Source organism: Podarcis muralis, chromosome 7, assembly GCF_964188315.1.
Source record: "Podarcis muralis chromosome 7, rPodMur119.hap1.1, whole genome shotgun sequence".
Classification (NCBI taxonomy): Eukaryota; Metazoa; Chordata; class Lepidosauria; order Squamata; family Lacertidae; genus Podarcis; species Podarcis muralis.
This window is the reverse complement of record NC_135661.1, coordinates 9403200-9421845: the sequence shown is the minus strand read 5'-3', so window position 1 is coordinate 9421845 and position 18646 is coordinate 9403200. Positions and strand designations below refer to the sequence as shown.

The window sequence follows — 18646 nt, the reverse complement described above, 5'->3', positions numbered from 1 at the left end:
ATAGGGCTGTGCCAAACTTCCTTCAATTTTGATGTTCGCTTCAAAAGTAGCACATTCAGCGGATGACCAGAGAAATATTCAGCTGAGCATGCCCTTTCATTTCTCCTTGCCTCCTGCTCCATGGATCTGTTTTTTCCATCATCTTCTCTGTCCTCACCGTCCTTGGCCTCGTTTGCCCACACTTGTCATTTTTAATCCGATTTGGCTGTGGCACCCTGGGTGACTTTCCAAGCACCCATGACGTCGGCGTGTTGTGTGCAGCATCGTGATTTCGACGGCAAAATGGTGCCGGGGCTGCTATGATTAATGGGCAGTGTGGTCAAAGGAGGGTAAGTCAGCGAGGGCAAGGGAGGCAGAGGACAGTAGGGAACAGGGGACCAATGGGCTTGCAGCGTGTGCCCCCAATTTTTGGCTTTTGAAGGGACTTTTCAATATGAAACTAACAGTGTCTTCCATTGGTTATGATTGATGGATTATATAACCCCATGATATGGTACATGATGAGACCACTACTTTCTAGAAGTTAAAGAGCTCTGGGTCTGGTCAATAACCACCTTGGGAACCAAATGTGTGTTGCTTTGGAAGAGTGTTGTTGTTTAGTCATTCAGTCGTGTCCGACTCTTCATGACCCCATGGACCAAAGCACGCCAGGCACTCCTGTCTTCCACTGCCTCCCGCAGTTTGGTCAAACTCATGCTGGTAGCTTCGAGAACACTGTCCAACCATCTCGTCCTCTGTTGTCCCCTTCTCCTTGTGCCCTCCATCTTTCCCAACATCAGGGTCTTTTCCAGGGAGTCTTCTCTTCTCATGAGGTGGCCAAGGTCTTGGAGCCTCAGCTTCAGGATCTGTCCTTCCAGTGAGCTCCCAATGTAAGATACCAACTCCTCCCGCCTTTTTCAGGGTTCCTGCTCAGAGAGCTTCCTTCTCCTGAGATGAGGCAGTTGGTGAGAAGAGACAGGGTCTTTGGGGTTGTGGCACCTCATTTCTGGAACTCCATCCCTTTAACTGCCCATCAGCTTCCCTCTCTGGGAACAACATTTCTTTAAGGATAGGAAACGCTGCTTTCTACCCAGCCCCAATGCTTTCAGTGGCATTTGACAAGCGCCGTTGAAATAGATCTGACAGCTGCTTTCATCTGTTTGTTTTGTAGCAATGGCCTAATTTGTTTAACTACTATTCATATTGAGAATGCTTGTGATTGATAAGGAAGGGTACCAGCCTTTTAAACGAATTAATTAATTAATTGCTGACAAGCTGCGCAAACCATTGCTCATTTTTCGGTGCGGGGTGTGGGGGCATGTGCTGGAAATATTCATGTTTAATTTGCACACGTCTGTCATTTGGTTTCTGGGGTCCCTCCAACCCCTACCACTAACCCATGAGCCAAGATGTTGCCTCTGTGACTTCACATCGTTTTTTGAGCCCAGATTGTTTACCTGGTGATATGGAGCAAAGAGGATGCTACAAACCATGTTCCCTGAGGCCAGGTGTGTTCCCAGGAAAGCGTGCTCATCAACCCATTGTTTGGATAGTCCCATTGATTAGCAGTCCCTTAAGCTTCGCCCCGTGGGACGCGGATGGCGCTGTGGGTTAAACCACAGAGCCTAGGACTTGCTGATCAGAAGGTCGGCGGTTCGAATCCCCGCAGCGAGGTGAGCTCCCGTTTCTCGGTCCCTGCTCCTGCCAACCTAGCATTTTGAAAGCATGTCAAAGTGCAAGTAGATAAATAGGTACCACTCCGGCGGGAAGGTAAATGGCGTTTCCATGCGCTGCTCTGGTTCGCCAGACATGACCCAGAAGCTGTACACTGGCTCCCTCGGCCAGTAAAGCGAGATGAGCGCCGCAACCCCAGAGTCGGTCACGACTGGACCTAATGGTCAGGGGTCCCTTTACCTTTACCTTTAAGCTTCACCCCTGCAGGTGAGTGGGGTGGGTTCCCCCCATTATGCTGCTTAATGTGACTTCAGAGTTGCTAATGGGACTATGCTTTTATATCATGTTAGGGAACACGGATACTAATTCAATACAAAACCCTAATTCAGTAGAACTAAACTCTGCCCCCTTTCTTTTTTGCTGAGAACAGAAAACAACTTAACGTCAGTCTCCTAAATTTTGTAGCATGGAATAATAAATACATAACTGTGGATTACTTTCTGTTTTTTTTGTGGCAGCCCCAACTCAAAAGAAGAACTTTGGAAGCAGAAGTAGACCCACTGGAATTAATAGACCCCAAGTTAGTCATTTTCATTCATTTCAATGTTGTCTATTTTTAGCAGGGCTAATATTGGCTACAACCTGCTGTGTAGCCTCCCCAGCCTTGATATTCCTTTGAGCAATTAATCTGAATTTCTCTTCAACTGACCAACGGTCTGGCTCAGTATACGGCAGCTTCCTATGTACCTAAAATCAGTCGGTAAAGCAGGAGACTCTTAATCTCAGGATCATAGGTTCATGCCCCATGTTAGGCAAAAGATTTAAGCATTTCAGGGGGTTGGACTAGATGGCCCTTGTGGTCCCTTCCAACTCGAGGATTCTAATAATATTTCCAGTTGCCTAAGTTAGGTGCAACAGGCAAACGTGCAACATTTCTACAGGTTGCAGAATTCAGCACTCGATTTATACAGGCATTGATTTCACAGGTTGCAGAAATCAGCTGTCAGTTTGTGCAGGTTGCAGAATTCAGTTATCAACGTACACTGACGCCAATTTGTACAGGTTGCAGAATGTAGCTGTAACTGTATACCAGCTGTTGGTAGTACAGGTTTTTGGTTGCCTTGATGCAGAATTACAGGCTTTCTTTTATAAAGTGGGCCATGCACATAGTTCGGTTATCAGAGCATTTATTACTGCTAGATGTGGCTCTAAAAATAGAAATAGGAGGAATAATAATAATAATAATAATAATAATAATAGTTTATTTTATACCCCGCCCATATGGCTGAGTTTCCCTAGCCACTCTGGGCATCTTCCAATCGAGTGTTAAAAACAATACAGCATCAAATATTAAAAACCTCCCTAAACAGGGCTGCCTTCAGATGTCTTTTAAAGAGAAGATAGCTACTTATTTCCTTCACATCTGAAGGGAGAGCGTTCCACAGGTTGGGCACCACTACCGAGAAGGCCCTCTGCCTGGTTCCCTGTAACCTCACTTCTCGCAGTGAGGGAACCACCACAAAGCCCTCGGCGCTGGACCTCAGTATCCTGGCAGAACGATGAGGGTGGAGACGCTCCTTCAGGTATACAGGGGGGCAATATACCTGGGGTTCAGGAAAAGGGGTGCAGAAAGGAGCTGGTCCAAAACTGCTGCTTATGATCTATCTCAAGGGTGGCCAATTCCCCAGAGACTGTGATCTACTCACAGAGTTAAAGACTGGCAGTGATCTACCCTCTTTTTTGGGGTTCAGGTCAAAGTTGTTGAACCTTTTTTTAGGAAGGAGGAAGGCCCATTTTTGGGGGTGCAGGGCAAAAATATTGAGCTTTTTTAGGGGAGCCAAACTTGTTGAGCTTCTTTAGGGGGAGCCAGTCATCTACCGCAGACGTCCAGTGATCTACCGGTGGATCACGATCTACGTGTTGGACATGCCTGATCTATCTGATCCCTGTTCAGCTTTGTCATTTTCTTTCTTCGCCCAGCACATAATTTAACATATGAGGTTCACAAGATGTGGTGATGGAATCTGGCTCAGATAGTTTCAAAAGTGGAGGATGATAGGTCTATAATGGCTTATGATGACTTAATGGAACCTCTGTATCTGGCCACTGTAGGAAGCGAGATGATGGACAGGAGGACCTTGGCCCTGATCCAGCAGGGTTGTCCTGAGGTTCCCATTCTGTAAGGGCAGGATGTGGCGCAGGCTCCAGGGTTTTGTGGTCAAGGCACCCAGAAGCTGTTTACTAATCAAAAATTCTCTGGCATTGGGGTGATCTCCTGTCTTTAGAAGGTTTTTGGTCCAGTTCTTGAAAAGGTTTTCATTCTATTCATTCACAGATTGTGTATTCTGTGAACATCCTTGTAATGACTGAGCTTACAAACTACATAAGACTGAAATTAAGAGATCAGAAGCGCAACAGACTTGCAAAGAACTGGAGTTCATTCATTTCCTTGTTGGAACAGTACGCATGCAAGCGTTACTATTCCAAGTATTTTGCGTCCTGCTTTTCATCGGAACAGATCGCAAAGCGGTTTAGAAAGGAAGTAGAACAAAATTAAATACAGTATATAAAACATCAAAATCCATAAAATAAGATTCTGTTTACTCAATACCCATGCAAATGCCGCACTCTATAGGCACATCCATGCCTCAGTAAACCTAAACGTATCAACCCACAAAGACACTCTTCCTCAATCTCAACCATTATTGATCTCAACCACTTCAGTGTATATACAAAAAGTCGGTGCTTTAACATTGGCAGTCTTGAGGCTATGAGGCTAAAAGCAAATTTAATTTGTGGGGCTCCGCCAACCCAAAAGAAAACCTAAGTAGAACAGTAGAGTCAGGTGATGATAGGCACATCTTTTATCAGTTTTAGGATCAGATAATTCTATAATATTTGCTGTAATAGCGCAACTGGGAACTGCAATATATAGTCTTTTAATCTTAATAACTCGTATAAATATGAAGTGGAGCATTCTTTATAACATTTCATTTAAAAAAAATTAAATGAAATGTACAAAAAAATATATAATGTCATGGCACTTCATAGATTCACATGGGAGGCCCCTGCATGACTTTCTGAGGACCGACTTAGCAAGTTAGGCTAAGGTTACCAGATGTCCCCGTTTCCTGGGGACAGTCCCCAGTTTTTACAAATCAGTCCCCATACAAAATCCATCGAAGTTGAAAAAATCTGGTAACCTTAAGTTAGGCCTGAGCGACCCTCCCTCTCTTGGGGGCGAGGGTAGACCCCAGTGCGACCCTCCCTCTCTTGGGGGCGAGGGTAGACCCCAGTGTGTTCCCCTCCCTCTTGGGAAGCGCTCAGGTATTTTTAGCAAGGCGCGACCTTCGCCCACTTGGGTTTTGCAGCGACTCTCTCCCAAGATGGCAAAGAGCGAGTCATCTCGCATTAGCCGTCCCCTGTCAGGGCACGTCATATTAGTCCTGCATCGTATTAGTTTTTGTCGGCACTAATGTGATCCGAAAGTTGCTAATCTGACAAGACTCCTGCATTGTATCAGTGAAAACAAATATTAATTCGATAGGATGGAAAATTGCTAATAAGAAGCCGAGTCGCTAATGTGACGTGATGGATCTCCTGGAGAGAGACGGCTCCTCGCTGTCCCGTACTTTTGCGAGAGTACCTTCAACTGAGGCTCAAAGGCAAGAGGCTTAGCAGAGGACAATGTGTAAAGTTGGGCCTTTGTGGTAAAGTTGCCTTCAGTCCCTTGGGAACGCCTTTTGTGTGGGAGCCATTGCACAGCCCTCCTTTGTTCGGGTAGAGAAAGGGGGAGGGAGTGGGGGCCCTCCAGATGTTGCCGCTTCCTCTTGCACCATCGCTGACCATTGGCCACACTGGATGAGACTAATGGGGGTTGGAGTCCTGCAACATTTGGAGCTGGGTTGGCTCAGGATGTTCTTGTTGCCAGAGGAGGAAGACAAGATGGCGCCCCTCATGCCATGTACCAGACTGGCAGCTGAATCTGAGTTCAGTCCTATTCCTCCTCCTCCCCGCCTGACCGCTCCCCGCAAGACATTTCCACAGGTCTCATGAGTTTGGGTTGCAAATTCTGATTGCCAGGTCTCTTCTTTGGCCATCACTCGTAGCAGAGTAAGATTGTCTGCCATAAACACAGTTTTAACGGTGAGTCCGTAAGTGACTTTGGAGGCCAATTCTGGATCCACACATCCTTCCACAGTGGGGACGTAGGTTTCCAGGCGGGAGTTGATCACGGTGTGGATTTGCCAAGCGTGCCTTCCTCTTGGCACGTTTCTCCCTTGCGTCCTGAGTTTGAGCGTCTTCAAAGCCCATGACACCTTTGGTAAAGGCTGCTCTCCAACTGGAGCGCTCGTAGGCCAGTGTTTCCCAGTTGTCGGTATTTATACTACTTTTTTTTTTTTTAAGATTTGCCTTGAGAGAGTCTTTAAACCTCTTTTGTTGGCCACCAGCATTACGCTTCCCATTTTTAAGTTCGGAATAGAGTAGTTGCTTTGGAAGACGATAATTAGGCGTCCGCACAACATGACCCGTCCAACGAAGTTGATGTTGAAGAATCATTGCTTCAACACTGGTTGCCAGGTCTAATGATACAGCAAGGTCCTGGATGTGTCATCAACACAGGCTCCTGGTTGGCCACTGTGAGAACAGGGTCGTTGGTCTGATCCTGCAGGCCTTTTCTTAACATTCTTATGCATGGATGTTGAATTTGGTCAGTGCTCTTGGGCTGCTCCACCGCAGTGCATGAAATTCTAGGGAAGAGTGGGTGGAGGTTGGGGCTTTCAAAAGCGGGCTTTTTAATTTGGCTTTCCAGCACAGAACGTGGCCCCTCTGTTCTTTTTTAAATACACAAGAGCAAGTTTCTAGTGCTCATTATTAGTGCAGAGGAACAGCTGTGGGGACTGGGGAAGCGTTCATCTGTCCATGGCCCAGTGGAAGAAATTTAGTGATAGACTTGGCCTCTTCCGTTCCAACACATGCTTGAAATTACAGTGTTTTTATTATTAAAAAGAAGTATGGAAAATATCCATTTCTGTCTTGAAGAGGCATAGTTTGCGAACTGGAACTGAAGAAAAATAAGCATTAAACAATTAAGGGAGTTTAGGTTTGTTTAAAATACCAGCAGGGTTGGAGGAGCAAGCCACCTATTAGCTTGCGGAGAACTATTGGACTGTTTAGCACCACGCTGCTTCTTGGCAAAGCCTGAGATCCGGGCTGAGCCCAGGCGGTGGCAGCCCCAGGATGTGATTGATTGGAGGGGAATCTGGAGCAGCAGCAGCAGCAGCAGCACAATTGCGTCACCATGGCGGGGCTGCTCATCTCCCCCCCCCCCCCACCTCGTCATTTGTCTGTATGAAGATTGCTTTGCTTAACATTGCTGTACTGGGTTTCATTTGCTGTTTCTTGCCAGGGTTTATTGCTATTTGTGACTTATCCAGGAGTAATTTATTGTCTTCAGATCTCCTCGCCCACCTCTCCCCAGTCTCTAGGCTCCAGAGCAGGGGTAGGCAACCTAAGGCCCACGGGCCGGATGCAGCCCAATCGCCTTCTCAATCCGGCCCGCGGACAGTCCCCGGGAATCAGCGTGTTTTTACATGAGTAGAATGTGTCCTTTTATTGAAAATGCATCTCTGGGTTATTTGTGGGGGCTGCCTGGTGTTTTTACATGACTAGAATGTGTGCTTTTACAGTGGTACCTCGGGTTACATACGCTTCAGGTTACAGACGCTTCAAGTTACAAACTCCGCTAAACCCAGAAATAGTACCTTGGGTTAAGAACTTTGCTTCAGGATGAGAACAGAAATTGTGCGACGGCAGCAGCGGGAGGCCGCATTAGCTAAAGTGGTACCTCAGGTTAAGGACAGTTTCAGGTTAAGAACAGACCTCCAGAATGAATTAAATTATCAACCCGAGGTACCACTGTATTTAAAATGCATCTCTGGGTTATTTGTGGGGCATAGGAATTCGTTCATATTTTTTTCTCCAAAATATAGTCCAGCCCACCACATGGTCTGAGGGACAGTGGTGGTCCTACGGCTGAAAAAGATTGCTGACCCCTGCTCCAGAGGTTGCCCGGGAAGTTGTGGTGTTGTGTTAAAACGCTTGTAGCTTTGGGCCCCGAGGCGAGTGTGCCCACTCAGCAGGAGATGATGGGAAGGGTGAAACTGGGTGTGTGCGTGCAGATTTGCCACCCAACCTCATGTGTAGGCAGACCTCTGACATTGCGCATAAACTCTGGCTGAGGTGGGGCAGGCGAGCGTTTGGAGATGGAGGCTGGTGTCTATGGGATAGCAGCATCACTCAAAAGAGGCCGAATCAATTTTTGTGGTGAAATATACCTCTGGGCCACTGTCAAGGCTAAACTAGCAATCCCCACATCAATCTGGGTCCTTCTTGTCCTGCATGTGCATCACATTGAGCACTTATAGCATCTTTCATGCACACAGCAGGGCAGCCATGATGGATCAAAATGATTGATGCTATGCCATGCCATCTTTGGCCTTGGTGCCCTGTGAACTCATGAGCCTGTCTGCCAGATCAGGGCCACAGGGCTGCCCAGTCCAGCATCCTGTTAGCGACAATGGCCAACCAGAGGCCCCAATGGGAAGCCCACAAGCTGGGCATGAGCACAACGGCAGCCGTCTCCTCATCCATGCTCCCCAACGGTACTGGAGGCAAAAGATGGTCATCCTCAGCCGCAGCGTCTGGCAACCTGACCATCTCCGAATTGGTCTGATCTCAATGTTGTTTGGCAACCACTGCATCTAGTGGAAGCGCGAATTTCATAGTTCAGCCATGTGCTGTGTGAAGAAGTCCGTCCTTTGTGTTTGTCTCTAACCTTCCAAGCTTCAGCTTCATCGGACGACCCCTTTGGCTTCTAGTATGATCAGGGAGCCAGTGTGGTGTAGTGGTTAAGAGCGGTAGACTCATAATCTGGTGAACTGGGTTCGATTCTCCGCTCCTCCACATGCAGCTGCTGGGTGACTTTGGGCTAGTCACACTTCTCTGAAGTCTCTCAGCCTCACTCACCTCACAGAGTGTTTGTTGTGGGGGAGGAAGGGAAAGGAGATTGTTAGCTGCTTTGAGACTCCTTAGGGTAGTGATAAAGCGGGATATCAAATCCAAACTCTTCTTCTTCAGGGCCGGATTTAGGTCTGATGAGGACCTAAGCTGCTGAAGGTAATGGGGCCCTTTATATGTCCAGCTGTCCTTTGTCAACAACAAATTGTCGCTGTTTTATGTGTTGAATATATGCTGTATGGTAATTTATGGACCTAATAGGTATCTCAAGCCATTTGCACATAACAAAATATGTATTTTTATCAAAGTAATTGTTGAACTGAAATACAATAATAGTGAAATACAATTAAGAAGTGTATTAACAGTGAAATAATTATTAAGCTCTAACTTAAATTGATTGCTGTATGTAGGTTTTATGTTATTTGTTTTTGATCTTATTTTTTGGAAATGTACATCCAGATTTTTTTTCCTTTAATTTTTTGGGGGGCCTCCAAGAGAGTGGGGCCCTAAGCTATAGCTTATAGGTAAATGCGGCACTGAGTATGTTGAGAAAGAGGGGGAAAGGCTCTCTCTCCTCGTTCTCTATATCAGGGGTCAGCAAACTTTTTCAGCCGTGGGCTGGTCCACCGTCCCTCAGACCTTGTGGTGGGCTGGACTGTAATTTGAAAATAAATAAATAAATGAACAAATTCCTATGCCCCACAAATAACCCAGAGATGCATTTTAAATAAAAGGACACATTCTACTCATGTAAAAACACGCTGATTCCTGGACCGTCCGTGGGCCGGATTTAGAAGGCGATTGGGCCGGATCTGGCCCCCGGGCCTTAGTTTGCCTACCCATGCTCTATATCTTTCAAAATCTTCAACACCTCTATCATGCTCCTCTTTTACTCACCTCCCCCCCCCCCCCAACTTAAAAAAGCCCCTTTTGTTCTAAGGTTTGCTTGTAGGGGACTCCACTCTGGCTCCTTGGTCATCCTGGCTGTGCCTTTTCCAATTCCGCAATATCCTTTCTACGGTGTGGTACAGAACAGCACACCTTATTTCAAGTGCAGCCCCCGCTTCTGCCCCCTCCTCTGATGGGTTTGTCTGACCCTTTTCCCACGTTGGCTAAGCCAGACATGCCCATCGTGTCAGCTCCGAATAAATGGGCAAGTCATGGGGAAGAGAATCGGCTACCACGAGTCCTGTCTCCCCGTCCCCTGGCAAATTCTTGGCTGCCATTAGCCAGCGAGTTAAGATGTAATCTAAATCGTCTCTGCTCCCCCGGCTTCAAAAATGCACAGAAACTCGCAGGATACCTTGCGGGGAGAATTGTGCATCTTAGAACAGGTCTATAATGCAATCAATTCTGTATATCCCAAGTGAAACAGCAACATTTATTTAACGTCTTTTATGGAGCAGCTGAGTTTTATCACAAATCACATTCCATTTCCATTCACCAGGGACCCCTTGAAGGCTAAAACGCACTTACTTTTCTCCAAGGAAATTTACCAATTCCTCAATAAAGGCCCATTTGCCTCTGTATGTAAAATTGACACATTTATTGAATATTAAGCATTTGTTGGTTTCTTCCCTGTTCTTTCTCAGCTTTATTGGGCTGCCCTTAAAAGTCATTAGGGGGAGGATATATCAAAGTTGTAAAGGTCTATTTATTGTATGGCAAAGGAACAGCATCGAACCTGCTCCTCCTCCTCCCCCCGCCCAATTTGTTTGCAAATGGTTGCTGTGTGTCCTTGCTTTTCTCTCTCGCCTTTTCCAGAGAGCTCCATCAAGCCAGACCTTTCATACCAACACCTGGTTTCCTTGCACCATCTTTCTCTCAGGGGGGGACGCTTGTTTTTATATTTTTATGAATGGATTTTAAATATTTGCAAATGGCTCTGTTGTGGTTGGTGCCCAATGGCCTGAGCAAAATAAGAATGCAATGGGTGGAGGGTCTCGATTTCTGCATTCCCCCAACTTTTGAACTTAGCAAGGTTGGGTGGGCACATGAAGTTGCCTTCTCCTCCATCAGGTTTTTGGCGCATCTTAGCTGGGATCGTCTACACTTGAGTTAGTCAACCTGGTGCTCATCAGATGTTCCCGTCGTGCCTGACTTCTGGCCACACTGGTCGGGCCTGATGAGTTATAGGCCAAATTCACACCATGCCTTGAAAGCTTCAGTGATACCACTTTGAGCAGCTATGGTTTCCTCCAAAGAATCGTGGGAGCTGCAGTTTGTTAAGGGCGCTGAGAGTTGTTAAAAAGGGAAAGGACCCCTGACAGTTAATTCCGGTTGCAAACGACTCTGGGGTTGCGGCGCTCATCTCGCTTTACTGGCCGAGGGAGCGACGTTTGTCCACAGACAGTTTTTCCGGGTCATGTGCCCCGCATGACTAAGCCGCTTCTGGCAAAACCAGAGCAGCGCACGGAAACGCCGTTTACCTTCCCGCCGGAGTGGTACCTATTTATCTACTTGCACTCTGACGTGCTTTCGAACTGCTAGGTTGGCAGGAGCAGGGACCGAGAAACGGGAGCTCACCCCGTCGCGGGGATTCGAACCGCCAACCTTCTGATCAGCAAGCCCTAGGCCCTGCGGTTTAGACCACAGCGCCACCCGTGTCCCTTTTGATGAGAGTTGTTAGGAGACCCCTATTTCCCCTCACAGAATTATGGTTTCCCAGAGTTCCCTGTGGAGATGGATTGGTTGCTAACCCACGTTGAGTCTTAACCGGTTCCTGATCACAACAAAAACCTGTGTAAGGGAGTTGATTGACGCATGAAAGGCAGTGCCGTTTCTCACAACACGTCACTAACTTGGGCAAATTTGCTGCCACAGACAGTGTGGTGGACTGGAGCCAATTCCTAGAGGCCAAGATCCCTTCGCTCCCCCCCCCATAAAATATTCGACCCCTCCCCACAGTTGATAGACATTGCCATTCATATAGAGGGGTGCACCATGTCATGTGATCGGTTATGTGTGGTGGGGTGTAAAAGGTAAAGGGACCCCTGACGATTAGGTCCAGTCATGGCTGACTCTGGGGTTGCGACGCTCATTTCGCTCTACTGGCCGAGGGAGCCGGCGTTTGGTCTGACTGCAGTTGGTGGGACCTGAATGCTGCAGCAGAGCAGTTCTTACGCCGTTGCTGAGCTGTGAGAGAAAGATACTCTGCTTATGCTCAGAGAGATTCTCTCTCACACAATACCAAAGCAGGTTCGGGGTGGAGTCTAGGCATGGCCAGCGATGGGAGTTGAAGTCTGAGAATGCCGGGATGCCACCAGTTCCCCATCTCAGCCATGGTGGGCTTTGTTAACTGCTAGCCCAGGCTGTCACGTCAAATTATGTTCAGAGAGACAGAGAGACACTGTGGTACAATGGCAGGAGTGCCAGGCTGGGACCTAGAAGGTAAAGGGACCCCTGACCATTAGGTCCAGTCATGACCGACTCTGGGGTTGCGGTGCTCATCTCGCTTTACTGGCCGAGGGAGCCGACGTTTGTCCGCAGACAATTTTTCCGGGTCATGTGGCCGGCATGACTAAGCCGCTTCTGGCAAACCAGAGCAGTGCATGGAAACGCCGTTTACCTTCCCGCCAGAGTGGTACCTATTTATCTACTTGCACTTTGATGTGCTTTTGAACTGCTAGGTTGGCAGGAGCAGGGACCGAGCAACGGGAGCTCAACCCATCGCGGGGATTCGAACCGCTGACCTTCTGATCGGCAAGTCCTAGGCTCTGTGGTTTAACCCACAGCGCCACCCGGGGACCTGGAAGACCAGGGTTCAAATCCTCACTCGGCCACAAAGCCGACTGGGTGACCCTGGGGACCAGCTGCTCTCAGCCTAACCTCCCCCACAGGGTTGTTGTGAAGATTGAATGAGGAAGGGAGAAACCATTAAGGTGCGCTTGAAAGCTTCTCGGGGAAAAAGTTGGGATATGAACAATAAAGGGATTGTTCCTCTGAACCCCTGTCCAACCGCAGGGCCGGCCTCCCAGACCAGCCTGCCTTGCTCCGCAGCGCCTTCGTCCTCCCAGTTAATCCAGTCCCCATTTTAAAGGTGCGGGAAAGTGCTTTGAAATGCTTAGAGGGGATAAACAGCTTTTAATGAAGTTACAGTGCTACATAATGGGTATCATAAAATTGCCTTCATACTGCCAGGGTCCCAGGATGCTTTTTACTATCGACTGAGCGCGAGCTGCGGTTCTCTCTCTGTTGCAGCTGAAGCGAGGGGCGGGGTGGAAGAGGAGAGTAGCTGGAAAAATGGGGGATGTATTGAAATTACTTAATAGAAATAACTGGTGGACACTCCCTCCGCTCCCTGCCTTTTTTTGGGGGGGGAGGGGAAGAGATGCGATTGGGAGCTGCCTTAAGGGGCTAGGCTGTCAGAGCCGGTTTGCGACTCCCGGAGAACATGGCGAGTTTCATTGCAGCAAAACAGATGTTCACCTTGTTTCTCGATCGGCTGTTAGATGAGAAATTTATTGCTCTTGCGCCAGGCTGGGAGCTCCTGTGCTGCGGAGTCTATTAGGCGAAAGTTGGGGGGGGGGGAGAGAGAGAAAGAGAGCTGGCAACCCGCCAGGCCGGTCCTGTTTTGATGGAAGCCAGAGGAGGCCACACCAGGCTCAGAGGCGCCAGCAGTAATGCATCGGCCAGACGCTTCTGATTGGGCGATCGATTGGGCTCTGATTTGATTTATTGATCGATAGCCTCAGAAAAAAAAAATTGGCGTCTCAGAAAGCTTGGGCTAATCTTTAACTGCTGCAAACATCTTCGGGGGCAGAGGAGAGAGGGTGCGTGTATGTGCATAGGGGTGTGTCTGTATTTGTGTGTATAACACACACACACACACACACACACACACACACACACACACGTATGTAATCTGTCTCTCTCTCTCTCTGGAAAGGGAGCAGGCCGTAGGCTGGCCGAGAATTTCAAAACTGATAAAGGAATTTATGGAAGGCATTTGGGCTTATCTTAATCACACAGCGGGGGCCCGGATGGCAAGCCTCTTCTCTCTCCCCCCCCCCCGCCCCATCTTTCTGCGAGCCAGCAGACAATCGCCAGGCACAGAGAGCTGGGGTAGATCTATAAATTGATGGGATTCAAAGCCTGCAGCATCGATTACCATTATAGCAAAAAGAGAGGAAGGGGGGAGGAAAAAATCAGTGGCGTGCAGAATGGCTGATTATTTTTAGACAAAGATTTTGCCCCTCTCAGCAGCAATTTTTTGCTGATCCCGTCACTTGCGTCAGATGTCTGCTGTTGATTGCAATTAGATGCTTTAGACACCCCCCCTTGCCCCCACTTCTGGGGGGGGGAGCTTTCCCTCCCCACCCTGCACTCTTTCTGCTTATTAAATCTCCTCTTTTGTTTCTCTTCTCTCTGAGCCTCTTTCCCCGAAACTTTGCAGCTGGCTGGCTGGTAGGATTGTGTTACCCAGATAAAAAAGGCCCCCTCCTATCTGGGGTTAGGGGTGTTACGGAAGGGGGGGGGCTAATCGCGTTGCGGATCGTTGGATTATAGTTGGTTCAGGTAATCCCATGGAAAAATACAGAACTTTTGCACACACACACCCCTTTAAAAAAAATCCCACTGTTCTCCTAGACCAATCTTTGCCAGCCTGGTTCTTCCAGGTGCTGAGAACCACTGCTGTCTGGGGCCTAGAAGGTAAAGGTAAAGGGACCCCTGATCGTTAGGTCCAGTCGTGGCCAGCTCTGAGGTTGTGGCGCTCATCTGGCTTTATTGGCTGAGGGAGCCAGTGTATAGCTTCCGGGTCATGTGGCCAGCATGACTAAGCCACTTCTGGTGAACCAGAGCAGCGCACGGAAACGCCGTTTACCTTCCCGCCGGAGTGGTACCTATTTATCTACTTGCACTTTGACATGCTTTTGAACGGCTAGGTTGGCAGGAGCAGGGACCGAGCCATGGGAGCTCACCCCGTCGCAGGGATTCGAACCGACGACAATCTGATCGGCAAGTCCTAGGCTCTGTGGCTTAACCCACAGCACCACCCGCCTCTGGGGCTAAATAGCACTGCAATTCAGAGCCTCTGGAGGGTACCAGGTTAGCCAGAAGCTGTCCTGTGCACTTCAGAATTTGGAAATCTACTATGCAGGTTTTTCCCCCATGGCCGCCACCAGCAAGGACCCTTGGGGATCGGAACAAAGATCTGGGATAAAAGGATCTTTGCTGTTGGGGGTGAGATTCCTGCTCCAAGCGATTTCTGGCGGTGGATCCTGCCATCAGCGTCTTATTGCTTCCACAACCATGAGCCTATTTATTAGGATTGTTAGTTGCTTGTTACAACAGAGGTCTCCCAGTGACTTGCAATGTATTTAAAAAGATAAACATATTATAATGTTAAAGGTAAAGGGACCCCTGACCATTAGGTCCAGTCGTGGCCGACTCTGGGGTTGCGGCGCTCATCTCGCTTTACTGGCCGAGGGAGCCGGCGTACAGCTTCCAGGTCATGTGGCCAGCATGACTAAGCCGCTTCTGGCGAACCAGAGCAGCACACCGAAACGCTGTTTACCTTCCCGCCAGAGTGGTACCTATTTATCTACTCGCACTCTGATGTGCTTTCGAACTGCTAGGTTGGCAGGAGCAGGGACCGAGCAATGGGAGCTCACCCCGTCGTGGGGATTCGAACCGCCGACCTTCTGAACAGCAAGTCCTAGGCTCTGTGGTTTAACCCACAGCGCCACCCGCTTCCCTATTATAATGTTAGCATTCGTTAAAAAAAAAGTCATGAAAATATCCAGAACGACCCCTCCCCTCGCAAGGAAACTTTGGCAACACACTAACAGAAAACCACCACCACCATCCTAGTCCTATTGAAACCCTGGGGGCAAGAATAAGTTTTTACCTGGGACTGAAAATAAGTCAGCAAAGGCAGATCTCTTTAGAGTTCCATAGGTAGGGAGCCACTCCTGAAAAGGCCCCGTCTCCCTTGTCACCATCTTCTGGGTCTTCCTTCAGGAAGGGAGGCAGAGAAGAGCCTCAGGTGAGAACCGTAAGGAGTGGGTAGGTTTATATTGGGAGAGGCATCCCAGAAAGCATCACACTACCATTCCCATTAAAAAGGGACGCTTTGAGGGAAAGGACTTTCAAATTATGTACAGCTGTCGATTTGTTGTGAGTAGAATGGGGGATAAAACTTCATTCCCATGGATTTACTCCTTTAGGAACATAAGAAGTTACCTTATACTGAGTCAGAGCAGTGGTCCATCTAACTGACTGGCAGCGTCTCCCCTTAATGAGTGTTATGTCCATTTATCTCGGTTTCTCACTTTTCGGTTCAATTTATCTCTGCATCATGGTGTGTGGGTGTGTGTGTGTGTGTGTGTGTGTGTGTGTGTTTCAAAAAAGCCCTCATGAATTTTTTTTAGTGTGTATTGTTTCTAATATTTTTGCAAGCAGTTTTGCATAGCATAATGAATTTTTGTTTGTTATTTTCACTAATAATACAGTCGTATCTTGGATCCTAAACGCCTTGGTACTTGGACGTTTTGGCTCCCAAACGCCATAAACCCGGAAGCGAGTGTTCTGGTTTGCAAACGTTCTTTTGGAATCTGAACATCCGGTGGTGTTTCCAAGGCTTCCGATTGGCTCCAGGAGCTTCCTGCAGCCAATCGGAAGCTGCGCCTTGGTTTCTGAATGTTTTGGAACGGACTTCTGGAATGGATTCTGTTTCACTTCCGAGGTACGGCTGTATATGGATTTCTGTGCACAGTTTCCTTCCCCCCACCAAATGTGCACTTTTTGTGTACAGTGGAAACTTGTGTTACGGACGGGATCCATTCCGGAGGCCTGTCTGTAACATGGAACTGACACAAGCTAAAGTGCCGCGTCTGCACATGCGCGCGGCGCGATTTAGCGCTTCTGCGCATGCGCGAGCGGCAAAACACGGAAATAACCCGTTACGGTACTTCCGGGTTGCTGCGGGACGCAACACAAAAATGCGTAACCTGGAGCAGACGCAACATGAGGTATGACTGTACAGTGGTACCTCAGGTTACAGACGCTTCAGGTTACAGACACTTCAGGTTACAGACTCCACTAACCCAAAAATAGTACCTCGGGTTAAGAACTTTGCTTCAGGATGAGAACAGAAATTGCGTTGCGGCGGCGTGGCGGCAGCAGGAGGCCCCATTAGCTAAAGTGGTACCTCAGGTTGAGAGCAGTTTCAGGTTAAGAACGGACCTCCAGAACGAATTAAGTTCTTAACCTGAGGTACCAGTGTTTTTGTTTGGAGAGCTGCATATAAAAATTCGGAAATTCCAAAAGATAGCTGTGTTTCATTCAGTTCGTGTATTGGCTTCAGGAAATGTAAATAAGATAGGTTTGGCTCGAAATCCTACCCGAACAGAAGCTCTCCTCCATTCCCGTCTACTGATAATAAATTGCATGTGGCCAGTTTACACGACAGTCCGAGTGGAATAAAAATTATAGAATCATAGAGGAGGAAGGAACCCTGAGAGTGATCTAGTCCACTCCTGCAATGCAGGAATCTCAACTAAAGTATCTAAGTTAGATGACCGTCCAATTTCCGCTTTCAAACCTCCAACGAAGGGGAGTCCACAGTCTCCCAAGGGAGTCTGTTTCACTGTCGAACTGCACTTACTGTCAGAAAGCTCTTCCTGATGTTTAGCTTGAATCTCCTTTCTTTCAACATGAACCTAGTTCCCCAACTCTGCAGGGTGTGCTGGTCCCGGGGGAAGGTTACTGTTATCGTAGTCAAAGTTCAGTCCTGAGTCACTAGCCTGGAAATAGTCCACAGGGTGCGAGGCGAGGTCCGAAGCAGGAAGCCGGGCGAGGAACAGGAACACTGGAGGAACAGGACTGGATGCTGGCCGAAACAGCTCTTCAATGACGACGTTGCTCCCGCAACCTGGGACCGGGCTGACTAGCCTTTATCTTCTCTGAGGCCAGGGGTGGTCCCGGCCCCCAGGAGCCCCGCCTCTCCTGGCCTTAAGGTGAGCACTCCTCCTGGGAGAAACCAGTTCCCTTCGCCTCTCTGCCCTAAGCCTCTGCAGTTCAGGAGAGGCTGAAGGGTTACTGGGCCCAGGGGGAGGCTCACCTGTAGACACTGAGTCCTCAAGCACCTCTGGGACCAGAATGGATTCACCTGGTGCCTGCTCCTGAGGATCCGGCACAGGTGCAGGCTCCTCAGAATCCAGGCCTTGCCCCAGTTCAGCCGGCCCTGGAGGCGGGGACTCCTGTGCCGGCTGGGATTCCTCCGGTTCACTCTCAGAATCGGAATCCCAGGCCATCACACAGGGAGCTATCGTAGCTGGTAGCCACGAACTTGTTCTGTGTACCAGAACTGAATAACGATGTCACAAAAAGCTGGGATAGCTCACTTGGTAGAGCAGAAGGCTCTTGATCTCCGGGTCGTGGGTTCAAGCCTCATGTTGGTCAAAATATTCCTGCATTGCAGGGGGTTGGACTAGATGACTCTTGTGATCCCCTCCCAACTCTACAAATCTATGATCTCTTTTTTAAAAAATTGCATGCGAAAAGCCGCTCCTGGTTACCTCTCCAGTCATTTCTGCATTTTCAGTCTAGCGTGGAGAGGGTCCTTTTGATGCTGCCATTGTAGTGGTAATAATAATAATAATAATAATAATAATAATAATAATAATAATAATAATAATAATAATAATAATACAGTGGTACCTCGGGTTACAGATGCTTCAGGTTACATACACTTCAGGTTACAGACTCCTCTAACCCAGAAATAGTACCTCAAGTTAAGAACTTTGCTTCAGGATGAGAACAGAAATGGTGCGGCGGCGGCGGGAGGCCCCATTAGCTAAAGTGGTGCTTCAGGTTAAGAACAGTTTCAGGTTAAGAACGGACCTCCAGAACGAATTAAGCTCTTAACCCAGGGTACTACTGTAATAATAATAAAAATTATACCCTGCCCATCTGGCTGGGTTTCCCCAGCCACTCTGGATGGCTCCCAACAGAATATTGATAATAATAG

General features: G+C 48.2%; 1 protein-coding gene across 5 annotated transcripts in view; it reads left to right on the top strand.

Annotated features, from left to right (window-relative positions):
• CUX2 (cut like homeobox 2) overlaps nucleotides 1–18646 on the top strand; it is a 234067-nt gene that overhangs the window by 99460 nt on the left and 115961 nt on the right. The window contains exon 2 of one of the 5 annotated variants that reach the window (XM_077931180.1): nucleotides 2172–2233. The exons of the other annotated variants lie outside the window; for them this stretch is intronic. The gene's annotated coding sequence lies outside the window, so the exon portion shown is untranslated. The remainder of the gene's footprint in view (nucleotides 1–2171; nucleotides 2234–18646) is intronic. 5 annotated transcript variants of the gene reach the window in all.